We start from the raw sequence: 16,470 nt of genomic DNA, 5'->3' as shown, positions 1-16,470 counted from the left end.
CCAGTCCCTCCCACTCCACCAGGCTCCAACCCAGGGCCCTTTGGGCTACCAGTAATCTGGCAACCAAGGCTACTTAATGCTGCCCTCCCTGGGCCTGGGCCTCTTTCTCTCATCTCCTGCTCCTGGGGTCAGCTCAGTCCAAGGCCTTCGCCTGGTGGGGAAATCCAAACCAAAAGAAATAAGAGGGAGTTGCCCATGTCCAAGGATACTTCCCTCTCTGGTTGTCTCCAGGGTGAGTCCTCCCTTTTTTCAAGGAGGGCCCCTTTCGGCAGCAGTGTCAGAGCCTTGCCTTGCCTTGCCTTGCCTTGCCTTGCCTTGCGTTGCACCTCTACTCTGCAGGTCTGCTCACCTCGAGCTCTGCCACCCAAAGGGTCTACTTATCTGCCTTTTCATTCTCCCAGTAGATGGAGCATTTGCTGCAGGTGTGGCACGGCAGGACTGGCTGAACCCAAATTTGATACAATTAACTTAGGCTTGAATAGAGACTGGGAGTGGCTAAGTTATTATGCAAGGTAAGCTATTTCCCCTTGTTTTTTCCTCCCCCCCCCCCGCCCCGACGTTCTTGTTAAACCCTGGATCTGTGCTGGAAATGGCCCACCTTGATTATCATACACATTGTAAGGAGAGTGGTCACTTTAGATAAGCTATTACCAGCAGGAGAGTGGGGTGGGAGGAGGTATTTTTTTCATGTTTTGTGTGTATATAAAAAGATCTTCTACACTTTCCACAGTATGCATCCGATGAAGTGAGCTGTAGCTCACGAAAGCTTATGCTCAAATAAATTGGTTAGTCTCTAAGGTGCCACAGGTACTCCTTTTCTTTTTGTGAACCCAAAATGATCCCTTACCCCCTTGTTGCTTAGTGTGGGATTTGTACACCCCATCACACCTCTCTATTAGATGTGACCAGATTCTCATTTACACTAAGGTCCCTTGACATTAGCTGTGTCAAGGGACGTTACTATAAAAGAGAATGTGGCCTTCTTTGTTTAGTGTAATGGGCAAAATTCTGCTCTCACTTATAATGGTATAAATCTGGAATAACTTTATTGGCTTTAGTGGAGCTACTCCAGAGTATCTGTGTAACAGAACAGAATTTAACATTTTATATTTTAAAATTAATTTATTTCTTATGCTGGTTAACTGCATCTTTCCTTCACTTTCAATATTTACACAGGATTCTCATGGTAGCTTGAAAAGTCCTCTCAAGAAGATAGCTGATCAATCGATATTTGTATTATTAAGGAAATTCCCCTCTTGCCTATGTTCTTGATCAATACTTCACAGAAAATCACACCAGACGGTGCTACGCTGATGGGATGGTCACACTGGTAAATTGGCCTCGAGTACTTTGCCGACCTTTGAGGTGTAGTTTGTCAAAGCATCTGTCAGTGATATTTCACACAAACTCTCATTACAGATTATAAGTTTTAGTCTGCTTAGTACATAAAGGAATGAAAAGAAGTATACTGTCCAGTTAGCAGGGCCGTCCCTAGCTATTTTGGTGCCTTACGCAGCCCCACAGTCCTCCACGAGGGGGGCTGGCCCCAGGCCTCCGTGGGGGACGGGGGCTGGCCAGTTCCGGCGGGAAGTGGAGTGACCCGGCCCCAGCCTGCTCCGCTCGGGAGCGGAGCAGGCAGGGGCCGGGTCACTCCGGAGCGGAGCAGGCAGGGGCCGGGTCACTCCACTTCCCGCCGGAACTGGCCAGCCCCCGTCCCCCACGGAGGCCTGGGGCCCCACACAGCCCCCCTTCCCCCCGTGGAGGCCTGGAGCCAGCTCCTGCCCGCTCCCCGGCTTCGGGGGAGGGGGAAACCGCACTCGCTGGCGACGCAGCTGGAAGCCAGGGGAGCGGAGCAGGCTGGGACCGGGTCGCTCCACTTCCCGCGCCGTGAGTGCAGGGCCGGGCCTGGCTGCAATCTTCAGGGGGGCCTGGGGAAGAGTTGGAGCAGCAGGCAGCTGCAAATGTGGTGCCCTAAATTTCCTGGTGCTCTGCGCAGCTGCGCGCTTTGCGTATAGGTAAGGAAGGCCCTGCCAATTAGACTGGAGCAATAGAAATGATGTGCAGAAAACTTTAACAGGCTGGCTGTAGTGAGATTGATTCATGATTGAAAATTAAAATGTTGAAGATACAGACATTGCAGCTGGAATAAATTCTCTCACATACAGACAAGGCCACTGTCTGCTAAGGTAAGTGAAGCACTGGAATGCGTTACCTAGGGAGGTGGTGGAATCTCCTTCCTTTGAGGTTTTTAAGATCAGGCTTGACAAAGCCCTGGCTGGGATGGTTTAGCTGGGGACTGGACTAGATGGCCTCCTGAGGTCCCTTCCAGCCCTGAGGTTCTATGATTCTAAGTATTAGCTCAGCTGATCAGATCGCACCTCGGCTATGTATGCCTGACATTCTGTTTTGAACAGAGGGTGCAATGTAACTATTCCTCTGTCAATAGGCCTGGCTGTCCCACCACCAAGTCATACTCAATACAGTGAAAAATGATGTCCTCATCTTTCATCTCTAGCCATCTTGACTTCAGCATTATTGAAAATCTGGCTATGCTCCCCATCTCCCTGGTTCTACTCACAACCTCTTTTTCTTCTTCCCCCATCTCTCATGTACAAGCTGTTACCAGATCCTCTTGATTTGTCCTTTACAGCATCTCTATAATCTGTCCAGGCGTCTCCATCCCCACCACCAGATTCCTGGAGGAAGTCTAGTCCAACTACTTACCTCGTACTGTAACTTCCTCACAAAGCTAGAATTACATCAAGATCAAGCCACAGGGAAAAGCACTGTAAAAGTACACACAAAATTAGATGTAGGCTCAGTGTAGAGAATAGGATTTGGATCTTTAGGGCTTCCAAAAGTTTGGGGATGTTTGGATTTGGGATTGTGGCGTGAGTCCATCCCAACATAAAATACATTATTTTAAAAAAGCCACGAAAGCATGCTGTCATGCTCTCTGGATTCTGGTTCAGCAAAATTTGGTGTGTCTGCACCAGGTGAAATCCTCAGCTTTTACAAGTCTAAAATTCACACAGAAACGTTTAAAAAGTATTCCATCTTAATCTCCTTTGACTAATTATTTGTAATTTAAGAGATGAACTAATACAGTAGTTCTACTTGCAGCTCCTCATTCTGTCCTGTCATGAATAATTAGGTAGAGCTTTACGCTGAAATCCTCCTCGATGGTAGTTTCTAAACTGCAATTTGTAGATGGGACCAGTGAAAAAATTAACAGATGATCCTGAAAGGGTTCTGGGGATCCAATAAGCCATGAGTGTGACTCTTGAGCAGCTTATTACTTCAAATCCCTGAGATGGAAAGGGACATTAGTAGAGGAGATTTAAAAAGAACAGCAGGATAAATGACATTTTCCCACTAAGTATGTTAAAATGCATTGGGCAATGGTGGGTGGCGGGGGAGAATAACCGTACATTCTCAGCTATCATTAAGATCAGGTTCCATTGTGACTCTTACCATATATCAAAACATATTAACTACAATCCCTTCACTTTTACAGGAGGCAGTCGTCCATTTACTGAGCCTGGGGCACCTTCGGAGAAATGTAGTGGTGTATCAGACCCTCTGTCTTTAAAATATTACTTGTTAGTAGTTTTCTGTGCAATGCACGTTCTTCAGAATTCAGTAATATATAAGTAGAGCAGCTGGATTCTAATCTCAGTCAAAGAAGTGCAAATCCTCTGATTTCTACAGTTACACTTTATTTACACCAGTGAATTCAGCATCAGAATCTGGCCCTGCATCTTGTGTACCCCTAAAATCCACTTTTTGCCCACCCAGAACTTGAATGTGGCCGTATATGCCATATCCATAACTCCTCACTGCTGCTGGTTGGGGGAAAAGGTTTGAAAAGTTGGAGCATACCAGCAATACTTTTTTAGTTCAAGCACTGAGGGCTAAATTTGTCTCTCATGCCAGTTGCAGTGGAGTAGAATTTGGCCATAGACCTTTGTAATTCAATGAACTGGTGATGATTTTGGAAGAGGGAATGTTACTGGTAATAAAGGTGGTCCCATCCTCATCCTGATTTGCCTGTGTTGCTTGCTGAGACTGCGTGTCCTGAGATTCAAAAATTATAGCAAATCTAAAGTATAATTTAAACAGACAGGATGTCCTGCTCTTACCTTTACTAGGTAGAAGAGAAACAATAAAAATTAACATTCTTCCAGGAACACTGCTTTTTGCGCCACTACCAATCCTTAGGAAACTGATATAATTAATTGATAGATCCATTGCAAGGGTCATATGGAATGGGAATAAAACCAGGAGTAAAATCTAAATCATTCCAGCTCTTGAATATATTAAGGCTCCTTGGCTGGTATTCCTGGAACTCTTGAGTTGTGGCATTTTTGTTATCGTGGAGTGTTCATCACACTGACATGGTGCGACAGGCCACTTATCATACAAATGTTATTTATATCATCTGCATAAACACACATATTAAATGTCTTATGCGAAAGATTCAGGCTCACCAGAGCCAACGTCTCTCTCCATTAGAGTGAAACAGTGTTAACCTTACAAAAGACCTCATATAACCCTTATGAATTAATCAAAACTGGTTTCGTGTTCAGTTGCAACTCATTGTTTTGTTTGGCTTGTTGTGTTGTTTTATATTGAACTGCTGATCAGTGGCTTACTGAAGTTGCTTGGAAACCATCTAGCATCAGCTCAGTCATCCAAGACCGACTCCCCACGTGCAAGCAGTGATAAGCCTAACTTTTTAAGTTTTTAAAGAAATGCAATTAAAATTAAACCAAACCAAACCACTGTATGTGATGTCTGAGAACTCAACTAAGGGAAAAATAACAAATCCACTGATGCAGAAAGGTCTGGAATGGATATAGCGTAGGAGTGCGTTGAGGGAGAATGAAAAAGCAAAAGCATGCTCAAGATAGGGATTGAGTCAGAGAGGCAAAGAGCCACATCCTCAAATGGAAAGTTCTTTCTTCTCTTTCTCCTCACACAATCCCCCTCCCAATGAAAGAAAGAGCAAATAGTTATTGATGAATATGTGCTAAGTACTGACAGCACATTTGACACAGCAGAAGACCCAGTCAGTAGAGTCATTGGTACACTTTAATTGCTCTGTGCCATTTTGGTGACACAAAGCAGCCACAAACCCAATTTGTTTGGGGTCTTTCTGTCCCCACTCTCCCTTTTGGAAATGGTATCTGTTGCTCCCTCATCCCCCACTCCTATCCAAAAAATTGTCTCAGCTCCTGAGGAGATGTGGAGAGTGCTCCACCTGACTTCTGCAGTAGCTGTGACTGGTTGTTGTTCACCAAGGGAGTGAGGAAGGCAACCAGTCAGAGTGGTTTTCCCCTGGACAATTCAAAAAACACATGAAGATTGGAACTTCTTGAACATTACAAGACTGGCTCCAGCAGGGGCTGAAATCACATTACTTGGGATAAATTTGCAAGAGTTGGGAACACTGATTAACACTTGCACACATTTACTCCACATCCAGGGAAGCAAAGTGAAGCACATGTGTAAGTGTCTCCATGATTAGAGCCTTAGGTGGTAAGCTCTGTGAGTCAGGAATTGTGCCTTCTTTAGTGTTCATGCAGTGCTTAGTGTTGGAATTCCCCCAAGACATTTTTCCACTTGATTCCCCAAGAACTCAGCTTGACTCCAGTCTCATCACTTAGGTTTCATTATCTGTCATAACAGCAAAGCTATGCCGAATTGATCACGCTCAAGCGTAGGGGGTAGGCATAGGGTGTACCACACATCCAGAGTTAGGCAGCACACCTTTTTTTTCATATAGACTTACACGGTTCAGTGCATTTGCTATACATTGCATTACACATTTTTGCACTGTCCGTGCTCAACCTAAGCTTAACCTCATCTTTACATTCTTGACTTATTTTGTTTATTGTTTGTTTGTAAATGGTTCCCTGGCTGTTTTCCCTCTTATCCTGGCTCGCTCAGACGTTCTGTCTCTTAGCTTATTGACCGATTTACTTAAGTTAGTTAGCACAAATATTCTGTTTTCAGCCTGCTAATCAATGTACCTCCTTTCTCCTGTCTTCCAAGAAATCAGGCCTCCCCCATGTTTAATTGCTCATTTCAGGCCAGGCCTACATTCCTACACTTAGTACATTGTGGGTGCTGCCAGAAACAAATAATAGAGGCTGCTCAGTCCACACTCTACCACGGACTGAGAATGACATTAGTGTAGTGCACTCACTGTCCAGGGAGGAGGTACTTGATTCATGCAGATAGCTCCATTCCCATTAGCTGCTGCTACAGGGAAACAGCATTCCTGTCTCAGAGGTGGTTCCATACATGGTGGCTGAATGACATAGAAGTTTGTAAATAAAGATTTAGCAAGCAAATAGGAAGGATGTTCCAGTGGAGTGGGTTCTTAAGGGTGCTTAAGAAACAGCAGTTCAAGTCCCTCCTCTACCCTAGATTCCTTGGTTAAGTCTTTTAGTCTCTCTCTGTCTCCCCATCTGTGAATGGGCATAATAGTACTTCCTTCCTGCATAGGGGTGTTTGTGAGGAGAAATACATTAAAGATTGGGAGGTGCCTCAATGCTGTGGTTAATGAAGCCACATAAGTACCTTAGAGGGATAGAACACAGAAGGTTAAACCTTTTTTTAGCTAAAAACTTTTCTCCACAGAAAAAACAAAAAAATATTAGTAGCGTTGGTGTGTATTTTTGATTTGTATTAAAGTTGCACCAAGAAGCCCTGTGATGAGGTTAACATAGCTCACTGTGGATTAGGCAGGGGAGGGGTTAATTCCCAGCAAAAGGGAGTGCCTTCCCCGGCAACATGCTGTGCTTGCTAATTGAGGGAAGTGTTTCCAGCTGGGTTCAGGAAGAGCTTGGGAGTAGAGTGCTTTGGTCTTGCCAGAAGGAAGTATCTTGTTCCTTTTCTTATCAGTCTGGGAAGATAGTGGAGTTGAGCAATACCCAGAACTAGAACAGGATCTAGTGTGCTCCTATCTTACAGACCCGTGCTCTCAACTGAAGCTGTTGTTTTGCTTTTCTTTCAGTTGCTCTCAGATGAAGATGTGCCTATGGTGGGACTGAAGTAGAAGACTTTGCAGGCAAGTCAGCCGGTATAGGAAGCAAGCTGGAGGGAAGTTTGAGGTTGGCTGGAGTATATATCCGCTTCATTAGGGCGGCAAGGTGGTGTCTGTGGTAAAAGGACATGAGAGGTTCCCCTGTGCCTCAGCTGTGGACAGCCCTGCAATCAAGGGATGAAGGCTTTTGAAGCCCTTAGGAGATGTCTTTTGTTTGGATTCTGGGCAAGTCCATTCCTTCCTTCCTTCATTGAGTTAAAAGGCTAAATTAAGTTCGCCCTACCACCAGCAGAGTGAGTCCCTGGCCAAGCAAAGGAGGGAAACCAAGCCAAAGGCCTATGTTTGGCCAGGGAGGTAAGCTGTACCCAGAATCAGAGACCCCCTTGTTAAGTATTGGGTGAACACCCAGTAAGAGACAGTCCCTGTCCTGAACACTGTGTAAGTAGAAAAAAGATAGTTTCCCTTTTGATGAATTGTATGAAACTTCAGCTTTCACATGTGAAAGTTCACACAGATAAAATTGCTGCTTTTGACCACCGTTTCTTTCTTGCTATTAAGGAACAAATCTGCTCTGGGCCATGCCCGAATGGGCTTGTTTGAAACCAAGGGAAATTGGAAACACCTGGAGTCTGTTATGACCTAAAATGACTCTGTGGTTCACTGAGCTCTCTACTGTACGTAAGGGAGGGATTTGGCCAGTGACTCTGTACCGATGAGCCCCATCTTTACTCCCCAAACGTTTTCTGTGCTGCTGTGGAAAGGGCCTCTGGGAACATAGCTTCATGAGGTGTGGACACCATTGTCCTGTTCCCCTCCTCCCATACAGCAGGTCTTCATTATTTATACTGTGTGCAATGTAGAACTGGGCAAAATATTTTGGCCAAAGCTTTTTTTGTGTGTGAGAGAAAAATGCAGATTGGGTGACACCAAAATATTTTGCAAATTCATGTATGTTTTGCCAAATTGGTTCAGTAGAAGAAAACCCCTTTTTAAACAAAAAATCTGAAAAAAATGCTTTGATTTTGGGGCAGGGGCGGGTGGAAACAGATTTTTGTTTCAAAATTCCTTTTCATTTTATTTTTAAAAAAATGTAAAATGGTCAAAACCCAAATTTTCATTTTGGAAATATCTCTGTGAAACACTTCATTCAGCCTGAAACAGATTTATTTCTTTTGATCCAATCTTTTTCAGTTTGATCCAAAAAAAAAAAAAAGTCTTTTGGGAATTGCCAGGGAACCAAAAAAAAAAAAAGTTGTTCTCCCAGCTCTATCACCAGGCCTTATGTGCCCGTTTGCAAGTCATTTTGCAGCCCATGGTCCGTGCACTCTGTGGAGTGGAGGATGAGATTGTACATATTGTGCCTCACTAATGCTCTCTTCAACTCTCATTTTAAATTACATCTCTTCTCTCTTGCGTCTCCCTTAACTCTCAGTTACCAGCCTTCTATGAATAAGGGCTTAAATGTATTTCTCATACAGTGGCCTTTATACCAATGCTCTCAGGGATTTCCATTATATGTTGGCTGCTGCCCTTTATTATTCAACTCTGGAGGCCATGTCGAGATGTGGGTTGCATGAAAGATTCTAAAAAAACAAAAACACAACCCCCTACCTGTACTGTGTATAGGAAAGAGGTGGGCAGGAACGGAGGAGCGAGTTGTTCACATTTGGAGTCTAAGTCTCAAAGAGGTAAAGAAGAAATGATCTTGTTGTGAGCCTTGGAATTGGAGCCAGGCAGGGTCAGGGAGGGTGCATACTACTTAGATGCCTGCAGTCCCCAACTGCCACCAAAATAGAAGGAAACAAATAATCCTTTGGGGCAGTAATGAAAAGCGGCTGAGCACAGATCATGAAACTGTAACTGGCAGCAGAGGACAGTTGCTCCTGGAAAGGTGTCAGCTTTAATCACTGCACTTCTCAGAGATGGAGGCACAGAAGAAACTGAGGAATCATCGCTTGTCATAAAGGCTTCTGGCTTTTATAGGGAATAAGCTCCAACCGTCCCACCCAGTAAACAGTTTATTTTTAATTGCATTATTTTCTAATGCCCTCTTTCTCCTTCCCCTATACCCAGGTCCAAAAGGAGGGTGATAGAACCTCTTGGCTGGTGTAATATTTGTATTACTTTCATATTTTGGGTAGACCCGCTCCTTGTTCCAAACCAGGACCCTGGTACAGCCGCAGCAGAGATGGCCCCTGAAGAATCCATCAGGATTTATGCATTACCCAGAGCTTGCTAAAGGCAGGATTTGGGGAGCTGTACATCCGACATAGATGTACTGAGTACCTCTAATTGTTAATTTAAAATACTTTTACAAACCCGAGGCACTGTGCTTACATGGAAGTATCAGAATAGCCAGTGTTTCAGATGCAATGAGCCTTTATCAGGATAACTCATTAATGGGTAATTAAAACCTCAAAATACACCTTAGTATCTTTTGTAGCTAGTTTCTTCATATTTAGTAGCTGTCTTTGAATTTTCAGGGCATGTGGCAAAGTCTGTGTATACGGTACTAGCTTTTGTCTGAGAAAACCACTACAGGATGCAATATATCACATACCCGGGTGCATTTAGATGATCTCTTCTGGTAAAACTACCCCTTTAGCTCTCTACGGAGCAGCCTGTGTGTCAGGAGTCAAAGGTCAAGCTCTTGTCCCAGTACTATATGCTGTGCAGTTGGCTTATCGTCACTGCTGCTCTGGGATCTGCATTGGCAGCCTGTTGGTTGGTGGAATTGAAGGGGTTTGTTTTGACCTAAGAAGTCTTATGTGGTACGGAACCTTGTGAGACTGTTCCTCTCTGTGTGTAAAGTAATACCAGAATTCAAAGTAAAAACCTTCTGGTGTAAAAGGCTGCTGGCAGGCCATCCTCCATTGAGGCTCCTCAGCTCTAAAGCTCACTTGCCCCACTTGGCTGGTCAGAACCAAAGCCTGTTAACTCTCATACCACACTGCAAGGCTCTCTTCCAGGTTTTTTTTGTTTGTTAAGGGAGCAGGTTGAAATACAAAGAATGGTTTGTGCAGGGATGTTTCAGTTTTTATCAGGGAGCACTGGTGTGTTGGTATGGGCAGTTTACCTAGATTTTTTTTTATCCTTTTTTGTTAAACGGCTTGTAACAGCATCTAAAGCTATATGGAAAGGAAGTCCTCAACTGTATAGATAGAGGTTAGTGAAGAGCTGTTTGGATTCTTTGAATGAATGAATAAATAAATAAATAAATGATCAATTGTGCCCATTAGGCAGAAGCCAATGTACCATTAGCCACTGGTGTCAACAGATGCTGACCTCTCTTATGTGATTGGCATGGATCTTTGTAATGCAGCCCCAGAGAAGTGACTGGGGACAAGAGCCCTGTCACGTGACTGAGCTCCGTTTCCACTGGTTCTAGTGATTATTGGTATAGCCTGCATTTGGGGAAGGTGCAGCGCAACTTTCCCAGAAGCAGCTCTGGGAAAACTGTTAGACTGAACTCTTTCTGCCTCTTCAAGTGAGTGTGAGGACTGCAAGTGTGGATGACTCCTGCACAGGAGATGCAAGAGAGGAATGTTCCTTGTGCCCTCCTTTCTTTTGAGCACCCGTAAGGGGGCTGCCACATTCTGGTTCTATAAAAAAATACTTATGTATATCTAGAGCCACAGAGTGTGCCCATGTTTCATCAGGTGGCATCAGAGGTTGCACAAAAGTCACTAGAGGGGTAGAGGTAGGTACTAGCAGACTCATTTCTTTGCTGAGATGAAGGCTGACTGATCTGTGTACAGATTTACACACTGGTAATGGCTATGTGAAACATCCAGTAGGTCTTGAACACTGACCTCAGGCAATATTTCTAATAAAGATTATTTTCTGGAAATTGCAGCATATCACAGATCAACTGAAATCATGCAGAATATCATTGATTATTATATTCTAAAAAACCATGGGATGAAGAAGATTTAACCTCGTGGACGCTGTGGTGCATTATCATTGAATAAGTACCTAGTTCCTCAGACCTTGAAGAATTCTAAGACCACACATGATGAGATGGAGTGTTAATATTAATAATTCAAGAGTAAAAATTGTTCCAGAGTTGTCCCGACTATCCCAAAACCAAGCATTACAAACCCAGGAAATTCAGAATTAGTTACACTTGGAAGAAATTCAAATGGGTTAAGCGCAGTTAAGGCTTCCAAACAAACTTAACTCTTCCTGGTGGAGATACAGTGCAATAACCATACAATGAGGATAAGGCATGTTAGTGTTTTGTGGTCTTGCATTAGATTGTCAATGGTCCCACAATTTTTACCTCATGCCCTCCTTTACCCCGTCCACCCTCTCTTCGCCTGCCCCCTGGAACCGGGGCTGGGAGCGGGGCTACAGCTGGGGCTGGGGTTGGGAGTGGAGCCGGGGTTGGGGCCAGGAGCAGGACCACAGCTGGGGGCAGGGCCGTGGCCAGGCCAGGAGCGGGGCCGTGGCCAGGCCAGGGCCTGGGTCTGGGGGCAGGGCCTGGACCCGGGGCCAGAGCAGAGCTAGGAGTAGAGCGGGGCTGGATGGCGCTCCCTCCTTGACCCCTGTGGGGGCTAGTCTAATCCCACCGTGCCCCCTGAATGTTCCTTTGTGCCTCTTCCACCCAGGGGGTATATCCCACAGTTTGGAAACCTCTGGATTAACTTTTTTTTTTAGACTCGTGTTGTCATGACAGAGCAAAGTTAAGATTGTCTGGGAGCCTTAACTGTATGTTTCTTACCTTAACACATTTAGATTTCTTTCAAGTATAACCTTAACTCTGAATTTCCTGGATTTGTAATGCCTGGTTTTGGGATAATCGGGGGGCCCTGTAATGTGTTTTAACCCTTAAATTGCTGGCATGAGTTTTCAACCTTAGCTCCATATTAACATAGGCTTTTGTCTTGCAGTTTTCTTAGCTTTTATAAATTATTAAATGTTATACATAAACACTAAGACTCAAATAGAATGCTACCATGCACTATTGCTAATGGCTTGAAGTTATGAAATATACTTTAAATACCTCATCTGGAGCTTTAAAGGGCATATTCACTGATAGACCAGAGCAGCGAAAAGCAGCTGGAGCACACTGGACAGTTAAGACTTGCTTATAACTGTCTTGTATCATTGGTGCAGTGCAAAATGGTTAAAGAGTACTGGTGAGTCTTGCATTTAGAGGGCTGTTACAGAGATCAACACCATGTAAAATAGCAGTGCAAGCAAACTATGCATTTTAATAGGGCTAAATGTATACCTCTAGGAACAAAGAATGCAGGCTGTGCTTACAGGATGGGAGACTCTAACCTGGCAGGCAGGGACTCTGAACAAGATTTGGGGGGTCATAGTGGAAAATCAGCATAGAATGAGCTCCCAGTGTGACTCTGTGGCCAAAGGGTTAATGTGATCCTTGGATACATAAACAGGAGAATACTGAGTAGAAGTACGGTAGAGAGGGTTTTTTCACCTCTGTATTTGGCACTGGTACAAGTGTTGTTGGAACACTGCCTCATTCTGGTGTTCACAATTCAAGAAGGATGTTGATAAATTGGAGAAGGTTCAGTGAAGAGTTATGAGAATGATGAAAGGATTAGCAAACATGCCTTATGGTGATTAAAGGATCTCAATCTATTAAGCTTAACAAATAGAAGGTTAAGGGGTGACTTGGTCACAGTCTATAAGTACCTACATGATGAACAAGTATTTGATAACGAGCTCTTCAGTCTAGCAGAGAGAGGTATAACATGATCCCATATTTGTAAATTGAAGCTAAGCAGTTCAATTAGAAATAGTGTAATTTTTTTAATAGTGAGGGTAATTAACCCTTGGAACAATTTACCAATGATCATGGATTCTTCATCCCTGATAATTTTAAAATCAGGATTGGATTTTTTTTTTCTGAAAGATCTGCTCTAGGAATAACTTTGGGAGAGTTCTATGGCCTGTATTATACAGGAGGTCAGACTAGAAAGATGATCACAATAGTCCCTTCTGACCTAGGAATCTATAATTTATGAAGAAGTGGTGGTAAGAGGCCAGCCCCTCACTTTAAATGATCCGCCTCTGCTCCTACTTCAGTTCTCTGAGCAGTGCTGCTCAGGCAGCAATACTATGGGTAGCTTTTCAAGCACTTGATGCCCAAGCTAATATGGAGCCATGGAACTGAGCTGTTGACACCATCAGTAGTCTGTATAATAACAATTAATTACAATTCATAATAACTTATTACAGCATAATTTCTTCAAGTATAGCCTATGCACAAGATTTCAACTTTAATTACAAGGAAAAGTTTGAAGAATCTGTTGTCCGAAATGATCTCAGTGGAGTAGACTGACACAAATGCTAAACATCTTAAAGGACACGATCTTTAATTTTCACTCTAACAGATTTACTTGTAAATTCACCACATGTTCATTCTGTACTCATAGATATTAAGGTCAGAAGGGACCATTATGATCATCTAGTCTGACCTCCTGCACAATGCAGGCCACAGAATCTCACCCATCCTCTCCTGCAATAAACCTCTCACCTATGTCTGAGCTATTGAAGTCCTCAAATCATGGTTTAAAGACTTCAAGACTCAAAATGCTGTAAGTTTGGAGAATATGAGTATTTTTCATATATAAGAAGGCTGGGTTCCATTTTGCAACTAAAACAGCAATTCAGCCTCTAACAATGGAGTTGTTACTGGTGCTTCCAAATAATGCAAATAACTCTATGGCTGACCAAATTTTTTTCACACACTTCAGCTTCCCTGTCTTGGGCCACACTCTGCCCTTGAGGGTGCATGTGCAATATTACTGACTGAAATGGGAGCCAGCTGTGTGCTTCCAAGGGCAGACCTCAGCACTCTGGCACTAAACAGGAGGTTTACTTGAGGATACAGATTATACAAAAGAACCTCTTTAATTTTTAGTATTAACCAGTAGGCAAACTGCAACTGTGGAAATCTAACAATCAACTCTTAAAGTGAGGCTATGGTATTGTAAATTATACTACGTGACTAGAGCATGACAAATGTCATTGTTTTATGCCTAGACTGTACTAGATATGGTGGCAGTTGTGCTGTAGTATATTTGTATACCAAAATGTGACCTTTTATTACTAATTCTGTATTTAAAGACCTACTAGTCTCATCACACAAACATCTCAATTAGTGAGGCTCTACTGCATATTTCTACATCCGTCCCTGCAATGCATCTTGCAGTCTCTCCAGCAGGGTTAATCAGAACCTGTAGCACCCTTAACATCTCGCTCGCGTTTTGTTTGCTTGCAACCATTTGATGACTGTCAGAGTAGCAGAGTGTAGTGAGCCCACAATGCAAGTCTTCAAATTAAAAAGAAATAATTGACCAAATCTGCTGTCCATGGGAGTTTAGCCTGATCTTGGATAGGTGTGCACATACCTAGCTTACAGCTGATGGTGACCTGACTGAAAAATCAGTTCTGCAAGACTAATTTTTTTTAATATAATAAACATTCAGAAACCTGCTTCACTAAAACTGCCCCTTGCCTTTCCCTGAGCCACATGAATACCACTGAGAACGGGGTGCCCTAGCTACATGGACAACGCAATCTATCAATAAATGCCTAGTTGTCATTCCAGTGGTGAGAGTTGTCATGGGGATGCTGGAGGAAAAATTATCCCTGACTCCAGTCTTGCCTTCTCTTTAGATGTATTATCCCTGCATGGCATGTTGTGGAGATAGGGGTACACATGTGGGCACATGCAGATCCTGCATCTGAAAATCATAATAAATATACCCATCTGACTTTCAGCTTATAGACCCTAAGCGCTCTAGAGCCGCATAGAAGCTGCAGCCTTGGAAACTGGACCAAAGATAAGTGAATTTTTACCTATGCTATTTAGGGTCATTACCAGCCTCCTCATTGCTGGAGCTAGCTTAGGCAGTAAAATAAAATTCAAGGCAGCCAGGCCATAACAAATAGTCAGATACTTTGCTGAAGTAAGTTGTTGTAGAGCTACTGAAATCAAGAGAGCTACACCAGCTGAGGGTCTGGCTGAATGCAACTGGGAGCAGAGAAGACTACACCTGTACAATAGTGGGTTGAGAATGTTATGCTGAGTGATGTGTGCACTTAGACAAAATATATTCAAGACTCTCTCAGCAATCTCAGGGCTGCTTTTGTGGACTATAATGGGATTTCGATGAGCCTCATCTTTGATGGTATCGAATTAACATCACTACTCATTTTAGCTTATTATGTGTCATATCTCTCAACCATCTACTGCAAATAATGATTCCAGCTGTTATAAAGGCAGATACAAATCAGAAATAATATCTCACGAAGAGAGAAAACTTTGAGCCAAATTCTGCCCTCCATTATCTGCATGCAACCCCCCTGACTTTAATACATCTGAAGGAGCAAAGTCTTCCTCCATTTAGCAATTTGGTCCTTATGTTCCTTTCTCCCTTACATACAGTAATGTAGAAGGGAGCAGAAACATGCACAGAGGGAAAAGGCAAAACATCTTCTCACCCCTTTTGCCTCCCTACCCTCCCCCCACCAAAGTCCCCTAACCGGAACAGAATTTGATATAAAACAGCAAATTCTGCTGCTCTAAGGGCTTGATTAAAAACTTATTGAAATCAAAGCCTGTTATTTCAGTGAGCTTTGAATTGGGCCCTAACAGGAGAGCATCCTGCATGAAGTAGCTGTTTCCCAGGATCCATCTGGCTACCCCACACCCTTTGGGTCAGGCAGAATAGAGGCAACTACATGGTGGTGGGAGAGCATATTGTGTGCCTTTCCCCTATGTTCTAGATCCCCTCCTGTGCACTCTGCTTACAGAAGCAGCACCACAGCATTTATGGTAACAGACTGGGGATGGGGGTTGGGCTTGGGACTGGTTGTCCACTAGTCAGGAGGAGCACGGTGTCACACACAGCATTTGGGCTGCCATTGCTGGGCAGAGGGAATGGAGGGTTTCAGAGGTGGGTGGAGTAGGGAGGGGGCTCCAAGTCTGTGAGGTCTGTGTCATCTGCCCTCATTGTTCCTATCTATACCAGGTTACAATGGAAACTATGGTCATGACCCCAGGGGCTAGATCACAAGTCTAGAGAGGACAATGTGATGAAGCAGCTCTTAAAGGTTTGGCTATCTGGGGAGTCCATTGCTCCCTTTCTGTGCAGACACGAGTGAAAGCAGACCAAGGGTTCTCAACCTTTTTCCTTCTGAGCCCCCACCATGCTATAAAAACTCCATGGCCCACCTGTGCCACAACAACTGTTTTCTGCATCTAAAAGCCAATGTTAGGGAGTAGCAAGCAGGGCAATTGTCTGGGGCCCAATGCCACCGGGGCCCCTGTGAAGCTAAGCTGCTCAGGCTTCCGCTTCAGCCCTGTGTGGTGGGGCTCAGGGCCCTAGCCTTCAGCCCTGCACAACAGGGCTTAGGCTTTCTGCCCTGGACCCCAG

At 43.9% G+C, this 16,470-nt stretch overlaps 1 long non-coding RNA gene across 2 annotated transcripts in view; it reads left to right on the top strand.

Moving 5' to 3' along the window:
• The first annotated feature begins 1,634 nt into the window (after positions 1-1,634).
• Positions 1,635-16,470, top strand: part of LOC140906016 (uncharacterized) — a 181,912-nt gene continuing 167,076 nt past the window's right edge. For both annotated transcript variants that reach the window (XR_012157025.2, XR_012157024.2), the window contains exons 1-2: positions 1,635-2,186; positions 7,025-7,408. This is a non-coding gene — a long non-coding RNA (uncharacterized LOC140906016). The remainder of the gene's footprint in view (positions 2,187-7,024; positions 7,409-16,470) is intronic.

This window comes from Lepidochelys kempii, chromosome 2 (assembly GCF_965140285.1).
Source record: "Lepidochelys kempii isolate rLepKem1 chromosome 2, rLepKem1.hap1, whole genome shotgun sequence".
In the NCBI taxonomy this organism is placed as follows: domain Eukaryota; kingdom Metazoa; phylum Chordata; order Testudines; family Cheloniidae; genus Lepidochelys; species Lepidochelys kempii.
The sequence above is the reverse complement of the archived record's forward strand: the minus strand, read 5'-3'. Positions and strand labels throughout refer to the sequence as shown.